The sequence below is a fragment of the Rhincodon typus genome, chromosome 13, assembly GCF_021869965.1.
Source record: "Rhincodon typus isolate 14 chromosome 13, sRhiTyp1.1, whole genome shotgun sequence".
In the NCBI taxonomy this organism is placed as follows: domain Eukaryota; kingdom Metazoa; phylum Chordata; class Chondrichthyes; order Orectolobiformes; family Rhincodontidae; genus Rhincodon; species Rhincodon typus.
In genome coordinates, this window is record NC_063344.1 from 15,226,102 (window position 1) to 15,233,777 (window position 7,676).

The 7,676-nt window shown below is 39.4% G+C and overlaps 1 pseudogene; it reads left to right on the forward strand.

Moving 5' to 3' along the window:
• Positions 1-6,014: 6,014 nt before the first annotated feature.
• On the forward strand, positions 6,015-6,868 carry LOC109927642 (annotated as a pseudogene).
• The last annotated feature ends 808 nt before the right edge of the window (positions 6,869-7,676 follow it).

Consider the following 7,676-nt stretch of genomic DNA (forward strand, 5'->3'; position numbering starts at 1 on the left):
CTATGTAGCGACATCCCAAATGATTTCTGATCCATCTCCTCAACCACTCGGCCCTGACAACAGATCAGCAGCCCACTTGATTGGCAGCCAACCCATCACTTTCAACATGCACTCCCGTAACCACTGACGCACAAGAGCCATGGAGAACACAGTCTGCACTCGAAGCATTAAATCTTTTCCCCTCACCACAGCTACTGCTGGACATGCTCAGTCTCTCCAGCACTTTGTGTTTTTGTTTCGGATGCTTCAGTCCACCATCTGCAGCATTTTGCTTTTACTTGCGTTCCCAACTCAGTTATCACTTTAGACACAGATTCATACACTTGAAAAGAACTGCCGTAGATCAAGAATAAAAAAAAAGACTTCTGAAGTTAACCTCAGTAATTCCAATTTAATGAAGAACAGACATTGCCTCATCTAAATCCAACATGGGTCTGATGCACAGTTGGACCAGTGCTCCACCAACAACATGTCATAATCCCTACAGCCTACAAGGGGAAAGACAGCAGATGCTAGGATATACCAGCACCCACAAGCTTCGTTCCACCAATGCTGATTGGTCAGCCAATCAATTTTGATTGACTGATGCATTGTCTCCATAATGGGAACAACGAATGGGCAATTTGAAAACTGTGCAAGGCTTGAATATATGTTTTTTTCATCCAGCCACTGCATTTCTTTGGTAAAGCTTTCAGCAAGCAGCAAAGAGCTCTTTTCAGTAGATCCTGTGGTACATTGAAGTGAGCCTATTTCTGAGCCAAGAGGTCTGATATCAAGTCCCCCCTTCTCTGTAGTAACATTGCTGAACAGGATAACTAGAAAATATCAAAGTGAGCACATTATCAGATCAATTAATGAACTTAAAATACACAGGATTGTTCAGCAGTTGCTGTCTAGTAACCAAATTACAGCTTAAAGTGGTCAGTGGGCACTGACATTCAAACAAACTCGGTGTTTTGGGGCTGAGAGCTGAATCCTGTCAGTGAAACATACCACTCACAAAGCCACTGCATAGTAGCAGCACTAAGCAGCTTGCTTAACCTGCTGTGCAAATGGTTGAGATCTTTTGTCCTCCTAAATAAGTTTCCAGAAATGGCGGCTTCGGCACAGATGCTAATTTTCGTGTTGCACAATGAATTAACATCGCTCCACAGAATATGAGGACAGCTGAAAGGAGATAATGATAGTATTGATGTTGCTGCCAAGTGGGGATGCTGGGCTTCTTGCTTTGTGGTCCTGAATCCCACTGGAAAATGCACTTCAAGTTTTCTCCTGGAAGAACTGTTCAGAGATCTGATGATCCACAAACATGCACATCTTTGGATTGTGGGAGGAAACTGGAGCAAGTCGAGAAAACCCGCACAGACACGGGGATAATGTGCAAACTCCACACAGACAATTGCCCGAGGCTGGAATCAAGCCTGGGTTCCTGGCAGCAGTGTTAACCACCGTGCCGCCCCAATTGGGTTGAAGTTACACAAGTGACTATGTTTGCAATTATTTCTTCCAGGAGGCTCGTGTCAATTAAGGTGGTGATGTGATTTCCTTAGGGACTAGCCAATAATTTGTTGACATCCAACAGAGATTGCAATCGAATTGACACTCATTGAGGCGCTTTTCACTAAAATAGCTAGAGCTTATGAAAAGTCAGTCATCCGAATGTAAGACGAGGACAATAACTTGCCCTATCAAGGATGCTTTATACGTTCCTTTTAGTAGTGAATTCTGCTGTTGCCCTGGCATGGTCAAGTCATGAGCAGGCTTGCAAACATTGGGGTAGGTTTGATCTACTGGGCTTGTTGAAGGATGGAGATATCACGTTGGGGGGATTTTGTTGGGTGCATTATTACCACTTTGATCATTGGCACCTCTCATTCAACAATCACCCGGATCCGGCAAAATACCTCAGGTTAGTGGTTGCCATTAGATGCTCCATTTTGTTCAGTAAATTGGAAGAAAAATCGGTCCTCATGCTGCTTCGCATGTTTATATGATCACAGTCCGAATTAATTTGCGAATTTAAGATAAAAAAAACATTTACTTGATTTTTGTGGACTCAACCAAATGACGTTATAACTAATCAGATACTTTTGCAATATAGTCAATGTAAAGTTAGTAATATCTCAATCAACATTATGCACCATGACTCCCACAATTAGTCTTGTGATCAAAATTCATCGACCTCTTTTAACATCTTGGAATGGGATATAATTGTTGATCAGTGCATTGTGAGAGTTCTTCTGCTTTTCTTAGAAATACCTCTAAGAGGGAAGGATCTAAGAGGGAAGGTCAGGGAAAACCCTAAAGGTAGAGATGTACTCCTGAGGCTTTATAAGGCTCTGGTCAGGCCACATTTGGAGTATTGTGTGCAGTTTTGGGCCCCATATCTCAGGAAGGATGTACTGGCACTGGAGCGGATTCAGAGGAGGTTCACAAGAATGGTCCCAGGAATGGAAAGCTTAACATATGAGGAACGTTTGAGGACTCTGGGACTATACGCATTGGAGTTTAGAAGGATGAGAGGAGATCTAATTGAAACTTACAGAATACTGAATGGCCTGGACAGAGTGGTTGTTGGGAAGATGCTTCTAATGGTAGGAGAGACTAGGACCCGAGGGCACAGCCTTAAAATAAAGGGAAGACCTTAGAGAACACAGATAAGGAGAAACTTTTTCAGCCAGAGAGTGGTGAATCTATGAAATTCACTGTCACAGAAGGCTGTCGAGACCAGGTCATTGAGTGCATTTAAGACTGAGATAGATAGGCTCTTGATTATCAAGGGGATCAAGGGTTACGGGGAGAAAGTGGGAGAATGGGGTTGAGGAACTTATCAGCAATGATTGAATGGCGGACCAGACTAGATGGGCCAAGTGGCCTAATTTCTGCTCCTATGTCTTATGGTCTTATGGTCTTATGCCTTTGCCTTGGTATCATAAACATACACAAATTATAATCGAAACACAAATGTTTTTACCATATTTGTGACAGGCTAGCTACTTTTCTAACTGAGCTGTAGAAAGGAACGTCCATCATTTTTTCGAAGAATACCACGTGATTACCATCAGGCTAGAGCATTAGTCCAGCTGGTGAAACATTTCGGAAGAACATAAACCGAGGCAGTTAACTGCGATAGTGACTATGGAAACTTTGAAATGCAACCATTTGGAGAGGCAATTAAGTGTTTGCATAGCCTTTGCTGAGTTGTTTCATAAAACATACACACGGGAGAAGTTACAGAAAACCATTGACACCATAAAAACACCTTCTGCAAAATTAATCATTGCGTTTATGAATTAATCAAACATGCGTACTGTTAAAATAAATTATTAGACAAAATGTCAGCGGCATACAATGGATTGGAAGTCAATCATGGATTACCACGTTGATTCATCCTCCCGAGGAAAATAAAAAGATTGTTTCTGGTGCAATTAGAAGTGCAATTCGCAAAGTCAGTATCCTAGGGTTGAGGGAGTTCCTAATGAAATTTCCCCCATGCGTGTATCCTGGGAACCTGTTGGTTAAAAGGTTTTGCAAACAGTGTTTCGTCTGCACTCTAAGTCGTGAAAACGAAACAAATTCTCGAAAAACTGAATCCGTTCGTTAGGAATGAACAAGGAGAGAACATTTACACAATATCCAAAATGACTTTTCTGATGTGTTGCAATGTGTACAAAACAACGTATGTTATAGCTCATGCACTCTACAATATGGCATCATGTAAAATTGGGAAGGGCACTTCTCCAATGGGAGCTGCGCTCTTTTTTTAATATTTCCAAGCATTGCAAGTGAGGAACATTTAATGTGGTTTAATGACTGTATTTACATATAAATCCAATGTGGTCAAATTCCCGTTGAACATTTGCAATAAATGTAAATGTGTTCCGACATTGTTTGTTTCAAATTATTTTACATGAGAACAGTGAAATTCACAATCAAGATCTGAGAAGAGTTTTATATTGATGAAAACAGAGACCCTGTCCCAATATATGACTTTGTAAACTGGCAACCAAATGCCTTCTGTGACATTGACACTGTACATGTTGGGCACTATAATGGGTCAGGTCGATCTGGAGAGGAATTTTCGATAACAGAAGAGGCAATTGTTTCAAGTGCTGGTGAGAAGTTTGTCGCTTTTGTGGAGAACCGTACCTTTTTAAACACTGCCTGATTTTTAATTTCAATTTCCTTTCTCTGAGACGGAAAAGTGAACTGGTGGTTGTTGTAACAAATAGACGCCCTATGTGCTATCACCTAGTTCTTGATGTTGAGTAAAACTGCACCTTATCCAGCATTTTAAAGGGAAAAGTCCTGCTCACAAAGTCAAAAGTCGCTTAGCTTAATCAATCCAAAATGTAAGACCAGATAAATATTTTGTTTGCACCCATTTCAAGAGCAGAATGTCTTTATACATAACTGATGTAGACAGAAATTAAAATAAAGAAAGTCAATGCTTTTTAAGAACAAGAGTTACAAATGTAACTATATCTTAAATGAACACAATGAATGAATGAATGTGTGAAAAAAGACATAAAAATCTAAACATACCAAAAAGTGGTTGAATAGTTGTGAAAAAAGTTCAGAGATCAATAGATCAATTAGTCTGATGTCAAGGGACATTATGGCTCACATTCAGGTTCGTCATAAATATATTTGCACCACACAAGTGCCAAACAATAACTATCACCAAGACGAGAGGAACTAATGACCCCTTGATATTCAATAGCATCAGCGTCACTGAATCCCACACAATCAACATCCCAGAGGATACCATTTACGAGGAACTGAACTGGATTAATCATATAAGTTCTGTGGCTACAAGAGTAGATCAGATGCTCGGAAACCTGCAATAGGTAACTCGTCTCTGGACTCTCCAAATCTTAAACACCACCTTCAGGACACTATTCAGGACTGCGATAGAATCCCCCATGGATGGATACAGTTCCAATAACTGTGACGTCATCTAGGAAAAAGTGGCCCAATTGATTGGCACCACATCCACAAACATTCACTCCCTCTACCACAGATGCTCAGCAGAGCACCTTCAGATACTGTGCAGTGATTCAACAATGCTCTTTAGGCAGTACCTCCAGACCATGCCCACTTCCATCTTGTAGAACATTGGCAATAAATCCATGGAAACATCACCATCTGCAACTTCCCCTGGCAACCACTCACCGTCCTGACTTAAAAATGCGTCTCAGATTCTCCCTTCTGGCATTATAGGAAATGGATTGCAACAGTTCAGGAAGGCATGTCAAAGGCAGAAAGAGACAGGCATTAAATGCTAGCCTCACCAGAAAGGTCCACATTGCATGATTTTTATTCTAAATCTGGTTTTCATTTCAGCCATTAAACGGCATTACTACAAAATGCATTCAAATTTATTTAGTTCGTTCACTATTTCCTCATTCAATAATAAATGAAGCAACTCCAAGGATACCTCATGAATGTTATAAGGAGAATCTCAATTTTCACTAAAAATGTCATGGTTCTGCAACTGTAAATCTACTCCAAGCACTTTACTGTTTCTTTGGAATGGAATATGATGTGGTCACAAAGCATAATATTATTTTAAAAAAGGACAGTCCCAACAAATGTAACAGAAATAGCTATTGTTCTGTAAACCAGACTAAATGTTGTAGATTTGCCACATGGAATTATTTGTATTTCTCCACCATTGTATTCAAATTCATAATAAAGTTCCTAAAACTGTTTGCTCTGAAAGCTGCTATCAAAGATCAAGGAAAGCAGGAAGAAAAGGGCAGTCAATTTTCTGTTTTGATTGCATAAAATGTGCACAAGGTGAACTGAGTAACACAACTGGCAAGCAAACACCTCTGCCAAAAGAATTGTTGCCTAAACTTGATGTCCGCATTGCACTGGCATGAGGGCCCCTTGTATAATGAGCAAATCTTGTGTTGCTTTTTAGATTCCATTCATTGCATAATATCCCCGTTGGAGTTCAAATCTAATGAATCCCAAAGGAAATTGAGTTTCTTTTCTTTTTCGGGACAATGGGTATCATTCCGGTGACACTAACATTGTTGGGAGCCTGCACCACTGTTGGTGTATTCGCAATATTCTACGTCTGTAGACAAACTCCGATTGTTAAAGCTAATAACTCTTGAGTTAAGCTTCCTTCGTCTTTTTGCCCTGACACTTTGTTTTCTGTCTTCAATTACATTCATTGGGGAGCTATTACTTTGGTCCTGTATGCTCTGCCATGTAGCATTTTGTGTTAGTTTTGCTCTTTGTATATTTTGTGTATTGGGTAAAGCAATAGTCGTGGTGTCGGCATTCAAAGCAATGTTTCCCAGCAATAATATAAGGAAATGGTTTGGGCCATTTGAACCAACGGCTGATGGATCCATCCTTAAGCTGTTACAATATGAAATATATATGACCTGGTTAATTGTATTTCCACCTTATCCTTTGGAAAACACTAGTCAATCTAATGAAATAATCGTGTTTGAATGCAACGTATGATCATTATTAACCTTTTATTCTGTACTCGACTATACTGGATTTCTTTCCTGCGTATGTTTTGTGGTAGCTTTTCGAGCTCGACAATTTCCAGATAACTTCAATGAAGCTAAACACATAACGATTAGCATGCTTATTTTTTGCACAGTTTAAATGACTTTCATACCGGCTTATTTAAGTTCACCAGGGAAGTATACTATGGCGTTTGAAATATTTGCTATTTAGGCCTCCAGCCTTGGTAATTTTTTTTTTGTTTTGCAGTTTTGCCCCAAAATGTAATATTATTCTTCTGAAGAAATAAAACAATGCAAAGAGGAATATGATAGGTTCAGTGGCTTCCAAATATGCTTTGAAACTGTTCATCAATGAGACGCTGACATTTTAATTGGTAATTACTTTGTTGTAACGTTGGTGAATGTGAAGTTCATGTGGAGAGCTGTAAAGCTGAATGTTTTACCAGCACCCATTTTACACAATTGAACAAAGTCACAATGACCAGCAGAAAGACGAATTTTGAAGTTGGACTGATATTTTGGACAGTTTTATACATCTTTCCCGATTTTCATTTAATCAGAATTGAAAATCATTTACACCTACATTTATTTAAATATGGATCAAAGACACTTTCAGTTTCTCCCCGTTCCTTGAATTTGTCCATTGCACGAAGTTTTGATTTGAAACATGCTTTATCTTTTAACAAAAAAAAATCAGTTCTGAAACTTGGCCTGTTCAATGTGCAAATAAGTTATTCATGTCGATTTAACAAAACCCATGAATAAAAATGCTGTTACGTGCTAACTTGACATTAAGGGGGTCGTTGGGGGGGGGCCTGGGGTGATGCTGATTGGAATAGGGAGACTTTGGAATCTTCGAGTTCACCATTTGGTGACACAATGGAAAAGTGAATATTCGGCCTGTTTCAGAATTAGTTTATGTTCATTTCCAAAGGGAGGCTATGAATAATTTGCTTATTCATTCCTAAATAGTGACATCTCTGCAATACGTACTCACTAACAAGCAAGCTCTGTACTGTTATTTAATAAATACAGACCATATGTTTTAGCTGAAATGCATTGTGCATCTTCTAACTCAGATGCTGTATTTCACTGACTTGTTATAAGTTTGACATTTCTAAGACCTAATTTATCTAGTTATTCCTGGAATGGTTGTTCTTCATGCAGAATACGACATAC